We start from the raw sequence: 12,044 nt of genomic DNA, 5'->3' as shown, positions 1-12,044 counted from the left end.
TGCAATCAATTCATATTAATAATAATAATGCAAGTGGGAAATCATACGAGCACAAGTAGAAATCCATATGTTTGATAACTCTGATCAATAACATATGTAGAGACTTGTTGAGTTGCAACATTCTGATTTAATAAGGGTCAAGCAGAAAAGAAAAAAGCCTGAGGAGAGTTTCATGAACAGTTTATCCCTTTCTTACCTTTTGGGAACGATGCGCATTTTACATTTTGTTTCAATTTAATATTTAATATTCCATTCCTCTGTACATTTGTAATTTCACAGGTACATCTTCTACTGTTTATTAATGCTATTTCATTTCTATTGATATGTTTATTATATGTAATGTTTACTTATAGTCTTTTCATTTCTATTGTAAAATGCCTTGTCTTTTTGTGCTGCACAACGCAGACATTTCCCAACTTGGGATCAATAAAGTACTTCACTACACTTAAAGGTGGGGTAGGTACGTTTGTGAAACCGGCTCGAGATCGCTAGAATTTGAAAATACACAACCGGAGAAAATCTGCCACTTCCTCACAGAGCCCCTCCCCCAACACACATGAACGCGCACATGACCAATGAGGGCACGAGATAAGTTTGTGCCCCGATGGAAGGCTGACAGGCAGGTAGGCCAACTGTTGTACTTTTTACAGTATTACGGCTTCTACAGATGACATTTTTTTATGGATTTGTTGTCAAAGCACTTCAGATATTCATTGCTATCGAGATGTTAAGAGCATTCCATGGAATATAACAAAAAGTGTATCTCGAGCCGGTTTCTGAAACGTACCTACCCCACCGTTAACACAATTTGCGAGAGGTGACAGCTAAAGATGTCACTCCTTGTGTAAAATGCTTTTATTTATTTGTCGATTGAATGGAAAAGTCCTCTGTCAGGATATGTCTTGATTTGTAAAAATGAAAAACAGTCATGAAAAAGCAAAGATAATAAAATAAACACCGCTCCTGGTACTAGGATGGGTTCAAAGCAGAGAACACATTTCACTTGTTGTGCTAATTCTATCTATTAAAAGAAAACATACGTTACAGCGCAGTTTAAGATATAAATCCTTCAATTCTTAATTCAATTAAGTTCAAAGAAGTGTTTTTCTCTTTGTCTTGTGACTTTCCCCTTTATGTTGAATAGTAACCTTCCCTCTCGTTTCAGATACTCTGGATGTTTCTCAATGTCGAGGACGCTTCCTTGGTAGGACATGTCCCTCCGAGTCAGGTCCTTCAGAAGTGAGGCAAGAATCCTTCCTGGCCTCGGAAAGCGAAGAATGGTGGAACAGGCTAACAGGTGTGCGGCATATGCAAGGCTCCGTCTTAAATGGAGCGCGATTTCCGCCAGACATTTTGGAAATTGGTCCGTGCGCAAAGCATTGTGGGGATTTTAAGACCGCGGAGTCTACACATGTGCAGTCTCGAAATGTCCCGCAACGAAGTACGCCGACCTCGGTAGAATTCCAAGTACGCTGGACATTGGAACAGTCCTTCGGCGGGATTCGATGACGTAGCATCCTTGAAATAGTGGCTCTGGAGCATCCTTCCTCGACATTGAGAAACACCCTCTGACCTCCCTTCCTTGTGTGTCTCCCACTCCTGTGATTGTCGACCCCGCCCCTGATTGTTTCCACCTGTTCCCCATCACCTGGTGTATTTATCGTCCTCGTCTCCCTTTGTCCTGTGCCAGTTCGTTTTGTTCCTTGTGACGAACAACCGGCGTCATCTTGCCAGGAATACTCCCAAGCAGAGCTTCGAGCCACGTCTTGTCTAAGTATTTTTGTCATTCATGCTCCTCGTGTTTCTCCTCGTTAAGAGTGATGTACTCGTTTGTACCCTTTTAGTTGAGCTTTGGTTTGAATAAACAACTTTTTTGTTGAAACCTGTGTGAGTCGTGCATTTGAGTTCAAACCCGTTTATTCAGTCGTAACATTAGCAGAGTAGGATCGGTTACACGGGGACATTTTCCATAATGTTCTTTTGAAACTCAATTAAGTTAAAACAACCCTTTTCAACTAGCTAGACATCCAGGTATCTTTTAACACCGTTCCATTCTCATTTGTAGACTTGCCGTCATCTTTTCCTACCTGTTTAAAGGTGGGGTAGGTAAGTTTGAGAAACCGGCTCGAGATCGCTAGAATTTGAAAATACACAACCGGAGAAAATCTGCCACTTCCTTCAGACTTCCTCACAGAGCCCCTCCTCCAACACACACGAATGCGCACATGACCAATGAGGGCACGAGATAAGTTTGTGCCCCGATGGAAGGCTGACAGGCAGGTAGGCCATCTGTTGTACTTTTTACAGTATTACGGCTTCTACAGATGACATTTTTTTATAGATTTTTTGTCAAAGCACTTCAGATATTCATTGCTATCGGGATGTTAAGAGCATTCCATGGAATATAACAAAAAGTGTATCTCGAGCCGGTTTCTGAAACTTACCTACCCCACCTTTAAGTCTGTGCCTCCACTGAAACATTGTCGGAGGTTTTTCCAGTTCACAGTTATCGTCTTCTTGGCAATTAATAGTAGTATCCGTAATATGTCCATCTGGTCCAGATTGTATGTTTCTATAGGTATAGCTCCGAGCAAGAACAACATAGGCTCTAGTGTAGGGGTGCCCTATACGTCGATCGGTAGTGTGGGTAGATCGCATGGCATTTTTAAAGTTAGCCTATCATCCATCCTTACTATGGCATATGCCACTTGATTGACGGACAGGTAAGCCAGTCTGAGTTGTATTGTGCCATACGGGTTCATGCCGTTATGAGGGGGCCTCACCTCCTCATCTGAAGCACTATTATGCGCCGTTTAGTCCACTCGCACCCCCCTCCCCCCACTCGCACCCCCCTCCCCCCCTCCCCCCACTCGCACCCCCCTCCCCCCGCTCGCGGCACAGATTGGGCAGGGAAGGCCCTGTTGGTAGATCATTTGGGCGTGGTCATTTTAAAAGTAGCTCCCAAGCTGAAAAAGTGTGGGCACCCCTGCTCTAGTGGGACAGTCGCTTCCAATATTTAATGACTGTTTTTTAAATACCATTTTCTTAATGTCTTTAAGTTTTGAGAAGCACTTGCCTTGTATTGAAAGGTGCTGTATAAATAAACTTGCCTTGCCTTCTTATCTTTTTCACCCCGTCACATCTTTGCCACCTTTCCCTCGTCTATTCTCTTTGTCTTCTGTCCTTCCTCTTTCCTCGCTCCCTGGATGACTTTAAGCGACTACAGGGACAGTTATGTGGGGTTCAGGGAGAGTTCAGATGAGACCCTGGTAGCCTCTCTCTTTTTTTTTGAATGGGATCATCCTCAGAGCTCAAAGCCTCTCAATCTCAATCCCCTGGGGATTGGACTTTGAGTTTGATCAAATGACATCAAATGACTTTTGTTTCATGGCTTTTTCTTTGGTTCTTTAGGAAGGATGGACTCTGAGACAACTGGCTGTTAAATATCAAGAAAAAGACCCCTTTATCTTCTAAAGACCATATCTTTATGGTCTTCATTTGATTTGATTTTGATGGTAGGCAAGGCAAGGCAAGTTTATTTATAAAGCACCTTTCAACACAAGGCAATTCAAAGTACTTCTCAAAAAACGAAAGACATTAAGACAATGGCATTTAAAATCAGTCATTAAAATTTGAATAATTTAAATGTCTTTTGTTGTTATCTATATCTTAATTTTTATTTGTATTCCACTATCTTGTCTTTTCATTTTGCTCTACTCTATCATTTACAATGTTGTTATTTGTTTTGAATCTGTAAAGCCCACTTACAGTAGTCACGTGTTTTGTGATATTGGTCTTTACAAATAAAGATTGATTTGATTTGAAAGACACGCAGACTAGAAGTCACAAAACGCCAGATCATTTTGCTAAAAACTCACCTCTTCGTTTGTATATGTCTCTGGTTATTGTGCTTTGTATTTTGTTTTTTAATCGTATCTCAATCCCCTGGGGTTTGTACTTTGTGCTTTGATCAAATGACTTTTGTTTGATGGCTTTTTCTTTGGCTTTTTAGCAACGATGGATTCGAGACAACTGGCCCTTGATGAACAAGAAAAAGAAACCTATGTATCTTCTAAAACCACGCAGGCTAGAAGTCACAACACACCAGACGTTGTGATCATTTTGCTAAAAGCTCACCTCTGGCTTTTAATACGAGTTGAACAAAACATTTTTACATTTGAATGTGTTTTTTATGTCTCTATGTCTCTATTCTGCTTTGTATTTAGTTTTGTTATCGTATCTCAATCCCCTGGGGTTTGGACTTTGTGTTTGATCAAATGACATCAAAGGACTTTTGTTTGATGGCTTTTTCTTTGGCAGTTTAGGAAGGATGGACTCTGAGACAACTGGCTGTTAAATATCAAGAAAAGGACCCCTTTATCTTCTAAAGATGTGCAGACTAGAAGTCACAAAACACCAGCCGTTGTGATCGTTTTGTGTCGATTTAAAGCAATTATTTCTTTCTCTCCTTGTGGTTTTAAAGATAAGATGAGAAGTTCTTTATTGATCCCAATTTGGGAATGTTTGCGTGGCAGCAGCTTAAAAAGACAAGGCATTGTACAATACAAATTAAAAGACAAAATGTCTCAATAGAAATACAATAGCATTACAAAAAGTAGAAAATATACATGTTGAATTACAAATGTATATATATATATATATAAAGTCAAATATACAGTGTGATTTGAAGTACAGTTGTCCAGTTGTTGTGTGTCTTATTTGTGTGTTTGTGTCCGTGTGTTCGTGTGTGTGTGTGTGTGTGTGTGTGTGTGTGTGTGTGTGTGTGTGTGTGTGTGTGTGTGTGTGTGTGTGTGTGTGTGTGTGTGTGTGTGTGTGTGTGTGTGTGTGTGTGTGTGTGTGTGTGTGTGTGTGTGTGTGTGTGTGTGTGTGTGTGTGTGTGTGTGTGTGTGTGTGTGTGTGTGTGTGTGTGTGTTTATTGTCAGATTGAGGTCATTCAGTGGCTCTGTGTGTGTTCATTTATGCACTAAGTGGTCTTCTCTTGTGTCTCTATGTGGTCATTTTGTGTCTCTTTATTAATATTAATACGTGTGCCTGAAAGCAGTGCATTGTGGGAGTCGTTCTGCATGACTGTGTCTTCATTTGTTCTGGATAATGTCTCTATTTGTGTCCAATTAAACTTGTTCTAGTCTAGTGTAGCAGTGGAGTTTTGTGTGTGTGTTTCTGTTGATTTGTTCTCCCCTTTGTTTCAATGTATACTTTTGTGTCTGTTTTGTCAATCTGTGTTTATTTGTGTCTAGTCATTCCGCATGACTTGGTACTCTATTGTTTTGTAATTTCTCATCCCTTTTTAGCCATTTTGTGTCTCTTTGTTGTTGTTGTGCGTCTCTGTTTAGTTCTTTAACCTGCCTTTCAGGTAGTCGTGTCTTTTTGAAGTTGTGTTGAATCCCTTTGTAGTGATTTTTGGTCTCTTTCAGCAAAACGTTGGGATATTTCTGGTTGAAAAACTTCAGATGAAATCCAGTATTTGGTCATTCACACTTCAGATGAAGAAAGCCGTCTGACTCAAAGCGTTCCACTACAGAATATCTATTCTGATCAGATATTTTACTCAACACTACAGCAAACCAATATTAAAAGACACTATAAGAAAGATGCAGGTTTTATTATTTAAAGTAGAGCTGCTCTGCTGTCAAACTGATTCAAATCGCTTGACTAAATGATGCTGTGCAGCTCTAACATAATTGAAAAATTAAATAATCAACAAGAACAAATATTGGACTGGATTTGTCTGGCATGTTAAATACTACGGACTCGCTGACTCACTCAGCAGCAAAAACATCTCTTCACCTTTAGTTTTAACTGAGCTCTGTGGAAGTGCCATCAGTGCTTTTTAGGGAAAGAACATCGTCAGCAATGCACAGAAATATTCCATAATCCAACTTTACTAGAGCGATGTGATGACAGTAAAGCGCTGATATATACAGAGGCGTGTGGCGCAGTGGGTTGTGCGCTGGTGTTCGGTTCAGGGGGTCACGGGTTCAAACCCCACTGCAGTCAGCATGTCGTTGTGTCCCTGGGACACTTCACCCCAAAGTGCTCCTGTCGGGATTGTCCACAGTGTTGAGTATGTGAGTCGCTTTGGATACAATAAATTAGAGTGGTAAAAGCAGAGGTGGCAGCGATGACAGTGCAACGAGATAACATTCAAAGTCAATGTGCATATTTACACTTACAGTCTAAAAACGTTGAATGTACAAAACTGTATAGAAGGGGACAAGTCATGTGTGTAATTGAAGAGCCAACATTTCTGCCCTTTTATGAGGATCTTCAGTGACTTCCTGTCTGCGTCTGGCAAAGCTCACCCTTGCCTCCTAGTGGTCAGCGAGGAGGTTGCACCCCCTTGAATGGAGGATGTGATCTGTGTGTGTGTGTGTGTGTGTGTGTGTGTGTGTGTGTGTGTGTGTGTGTGTGTGTGTGTGTGTGTGTGTGTGTGTGTGTGTGTGTGTGTGTGTGTGTGTGTGTGTGTGTGTGTGTGTGTGTGTGTGTGTGTGTGTGTGTGTGTGTGTGTGTGTGTGTGTGTGTGTGTGTGTGTGTGTGTGTGTGTCCGTTGAGGTGGAAAGTAGTGCAGTACAAATACTTTGTTACTGTACTTAAGTACATTTTTCTGGTATCAGTACTTTACTTTATTTTTCTGATCACTTTTTACTTTGACTTCTTACATATTGAACACAAATACCTGTACTTTCTACTTCTTACATGTTGAACTCAAATACCTGTACTTTCTACTTCTTACATGTTGAACTCAAATACCTGTACTTTCTACTTCTTACATGTTGAACTCAAATACCTGTACTTTCTACTTCTTACATGTTGAACACAAATACCTGTACTTTCTACTTCTCACATGTTGAACCCAAATACCTGTACTTTCTACTTCTTACATGTTGAACTCAAATACCTGTACTTTCTACTTCTTACATGTTGAACTCAAATACCTGTACTTTCTACTTCCTACATGTTGAACTCAAATACCTGTACTTTCTACTTCTCACATGTTGAACTCAAATACCTGTACTTTCTACTTCTCACATGTTGAACTCAAATACGTGTACTTTCTACTTCCTACATGTTGAACTCAAATACCTGTACTTTCTACTTCTCACATGTTGAACTCAAATACCTGTACTTTCTACTTCCTACATGTTGAACTCAAATACCTGTACTTTCTACTTCTCACATGTTGAACCCAAATACCTGTACTTTCTACTTCTCACATGTTGAACTCAAATACCTGTACTTTCTACTTCTCACATGTTGTACTCAAATACCTGTACTTTCTACTTCTTACATGTTGAACTCAAATACCTGTACTTTCTACTTCTCACATGTTGAACTCAAATACCTGTACTTTCTACTTCTTACATGTTGAACACAAATACCTGTACTTTCTACTTCTTACATGTTGAACTCAAATATAATATAATATAATAATATTTTTAAACACGAGTATCTGTACAGATCTGTCTGAGTGAAGGATGTGTGTACTTTTGCCATCTCACTGTGTGTCAGTGTGTGTGTGTGTGTGTGTGTGTGTGTGTGTGTGTGTGTGTGTGTGTGTGTGTGTGTGTGTGTGTGTGTGTGTGTGTGTGTGTGTGTGTGTGTGTGTGTGTGTGTGTGTGTGTGTGTGTGTGTGTGTGTGTGTGTGTGTGTGTGTGTGTGTGTGTGTGTGTGTGTGTGTGTGTGTGTGTGTGTGTTGTGTGTGTGTGTGTGTGTGTGTGTGTGTGTGTGTGTGTGTGTGTGTGTGTGTGTGTGTGTGTGTGTGTGTGTGTGTGTGTGTGTGTGTGTGTGTGTGTGTGTGTGTGTGTGTGTGTGTGTGTCGCTGCCAAGGACCTGTCCGTCTAGTCCATGGGCGTCCTTTAATCTGCCTGACACACGTGCGAGGCCCCCAGTGACTCTCTGTTATTAGGCCCATTAGCTTAGGATGAATTTGTATTAGCTCAAGTGAATGTGTGCGCATGTGTGTGTGCACTTGCATGTGTGATGAGTGTGTAATCTGTCTGACACCAAGCCAGGAGGGAGAAGCACTCGAGGGATGACGGTTAATAAGTCTGCGTTTACAGACGGACTCTATGGAGGAAGAGAGTGATCTATTTTGCAGTTGCTTGTTGGTGGGTTTCTCTATTGATGTGGGTCTGTCACATCTAAGTGTTGCCTTTAAAGGAATGGTCCACTCATTAGATAATTAATCAAAACTTCAGTATTTAGTGAAACGTTATGTTTAAACCATACCCTGAAGAAATCAGCGATATTCCCCGGTAAATAATGATTTTATAGCTCTTTTTTATCAAAACCTGTATATTCCGTCTGGCCGCCGCCATGTTTGCCATTTTCAGTAGTCACGTGATGGTCGTGACGTCATCCATGCGTTCACTTTGTCAACACACGGAAACATGGTGGGGTATTTCAGTTCGGACTCGTCAGCAGAGGAACACGTTTTGACCAATGTGAAGAGATTGGATGGGGGAATTCAGCCATACATATCAGTATGACAATACGACACCCTCTGTCCTTAGACCCTCACATCGTACAAGGAAAAACTTCCGAAGAAAACCCACAGTTTAAAGGGAACATGGGAGAAACCTCAGGGAGAGCAACAGAGGAGGGATCCCTCTCCCAGGACGGACAGACGTGCAATAGATGCCGTTTATAAATTGAAAAGATAATACATTTGCAACATAGGTAGTCCAAATGTTTGGAAATGCATGTGTGTATAATGGGAAGATGATATAAGATACTATATGTATGCATGTAGTACCACCCTTGCTAGCGATTCCCTCTCTAGTTTAGCATACTCAGCTTCGTTGTCCCTGGCCATAGAATCACGATTTTATGGGGCCGGAAAAACTGGGGGGAAATACACACTAGCCGGTACTACGCTATATGGAAAGGCCACCAAAAACTGGCCTGGCCTGGACGCTAAAGGACGTTAAAACGGGGCTAGCCGCTGCAATGGAAATGCGCTATAACATACCTTATTCTTACTCCGAGCACTACTTCTGCTCCTCCGTCGCTTCACACTTGCAGAGGGCGATTTCTCTACTGGCCGAACTGGTGTCCTGGTCGGTGATGACACCAGAAAGACCGATGGTACTGCATCTCCATTGAGTAATGGTTGTTCTTTAAATCCCATGTTATGTTTGATCATACTCTCAGAGTAGTCGTCCGGAAATGTGAAATGTTCGCTGCATACATGAGCCTGTAAATCTCTCGGTTCGGGCCGGCCACATTTCGCTAGCCACTGCCTCCGAATGTACTTCTTATGCTTACCTTTTGGCAACAGATGGAACCGAGCATTCCGTGGATTGTTCCTATCCGAATTATGGCAATATTTCGCGATACAGTGAGGCATATTTGAATAGAGAAACTACAGTAAATAACATGGAGATCAACGTGTCTTCGAAAACCAAACGCATGGATTACGTCACGTCCGGGAAATGGCGGCGCCCACAGTGTTGATGTTATTTCGGTATATAATCAGTTTAAAATCACTGATAATGTCATCGGATTAAAAAAAAAAAAAGAGAGACTGGCAGAGACTGGTCTGTTTTATCGGATGATAATTTTTAAAAAATGAGTGTCATGAGCATACCATTCCTTTAAAGGGTTAACCTATCATGCTATTTGTAGGTATATATTATGGGTCTCAGATATATACAAATATATAAAAAACATGTGTATGAAGTGTTTTGCTCAAAATACCAAACAGATCATACATTTTAGACATCCCTCATATCCCTCTGTTTCAGCCCTGTTAGAGACACGCTGATTCTGGGTCCTTAGCTTGAAAAGAGAGGAGGGGGACCAAATGCCTGCTCAGAATTCTACGAGACACAGCTAAATGCTACCGTGATTAAACGCCATCATGTTCCAAACCACATCAAGGATTCTCTCTGAAACAGTCTGGAGCTCAAAGGCTTTCTCTCTTGCCGGTTACACCACAAGGTGAGTTCCTTTCTACTTCCTGCTTCTTCACACACATGCTCTCCAGTACAGGTTAGCTCTTAGTGTTAGCGATGCTAATGTAAACACCAACCATATTACGTCCAAAACCGTCGGGCATTGTTTCTGATAGCAATGTTTCTGATAGGCCCGTGTGTGTAAAGCCCGCCCACATTTCAGATATTACGTCATATCGGACGCAAATCTGGATCAGCTCCGTTGTTCCCCCGTTTTTAGAGATTTGCGTACGGAGGAAAAGAGAGAGGGTTTTATTTCCTGACGCTGCGTGAGTTCCCTGACACACCGGGGACACATGTTGATGTAGAGAAGACATCACAAAGTGCATTTTGCATGATAGGTCCCCTTTAAATCTTTGATGTTTCTCAACTCACCACAAATGTAGAACTCAAGCTGCAACTTAACTTCATTTTTTCCGCATTTCCCATTCAAGTCAGGTCTCTAATTCCACCGCCTTCTCTTCCCTCTCAGCCATATCGTCCCATTTCTTCCTCGTTTGTTGCCCCTCTATCATATCACAGTGCATTTCCCAACCAATAAACGGAGGCACTCTTCTGTAGAAATGTATTTATCTTTCCTCATAAACTCCATTCCGGCTCCACTGGTCTCTCTCCAGTAGCTCCACTGGCACTTCATTTCTATTAATGGTTCTGCAACTGGCGCTCCAATCCAATCCGTTGCTAGTCAGGGTGCATGAGGCACGTGAGGAAATATACAGAGCAATTATCCTGTGTAATGCGCATGGACCACTAATGCATCTCTGCTCATTGTGGGGTGCAGGAAACATTGCACATGCATATATTAACTGTGATGCAGAGGGTGAGAAGTATGAAGATGTGTGATATTAGTCAGATCACATTGTTGTAACTGTTGTAGTCGCTTTCTTGCCAAACACACAGAAGAATTGGCTGCAAACTCTTTTTTTAATTCTTTTTTGTATTATTTATTCTACATTGGCTTTTGTTTCTACTTGAGATGTGTGTGATGTGTTCTGTTCTTGTGTTTGTTCCTTTCGGGATTCTCAACGTGGTCTGTGTTTTTGTTTTTATGTTGACCTTAATTTCTGCCTCATGTTGTTATTGTATTCATGTTTCTGTGGTCTTCAGATAGTGGGAATGCTGACACAACATTTTTATAATTTCAGCCTCACCTTTCCCCACCACAGCAGCCGCACACCTTTAGTTAAACTGCCAAAAAGCCACATTTCTAACCCGAAAGTACACAAAAAGCACACTTCAGATACTCAACTTCCTTCAGATGCTTCAAGCTTTGAAATTTCACCGATATCTGTTTCGGTTCTTCAACAAAACGTTCACATGTAACAGGAGTTTAACAGACTGTCTCAGCCCATTCTTTCCCGTCTGATGGAGACTTCATACTGACTTCAACATGTTCCACATATTTTAGACAGTATTGGTGACGTATTTTAGTTTTCAGTTCAAGTATTCTGCTGCTTTTTCATGCATTTAGACTTTTATTTTCTTGTTCTTATTTCACATTCACGTCCCCTCTATTCAGGAACCCTATAAAGTACACACCCCTTATATACCAGGTGCGACTATTGCTATGTGAGTTAATCTTTCAAATACAAGGTTGCTTGTTTGATTCAAGCTCTTAGTCAACATGTCAAGGTATTTATCCCTAACATTTTATCAGCTAACTAATGACACACACTCAGAGGATCTTTATAAACGTTTTAAGTATTGCACATCTTTAAACATGACTCTTATAAATCACTTTTAAAACCAGCAATGCACTACAGTGTAAGCTTTTCTAAAATAGAAACTTAAATGTTCACATCTTTCTAAATGATTCTACTTTTCAATGACCTCTTTATTAAATATTATGAATATGTCTTTATTATCAGGCTATGTTCCACAATCATTCAAAGTAGCAGTGATAAAACCGCTTCTTAAAAAGCACAACCTCGATCCAGAGGTTTTAGCCAACTATAGACCTATTTCTAATCTTCCGTTCCTCTCAAATATTCATGAGAAAGCGGTCGCAAAACAGCTGTGTGATTACTTAAAAAACAATGATTTATTTGAAGATTTTCAGTCTGGCTT

This window comes from Pseudochaenichthys georgianus, chromosome 11 (genome assembly GCF_902827115.2).
Source record: "Pseudochaenichthys georgianus chromosome 11, fPseGeo1.2, whole genome shotgun sequence".
Taxonomy (NCBI): domain Eukaryota; kingdom Metazoa; phylum Chordata; class Actinopteri; order Perciformes; family Channichthyidae; genus Pseudochaenichthys; species Pseudochaenichthys georgianus.
This window is presented reverse-complemented; position numbering follows the sequence as displayed.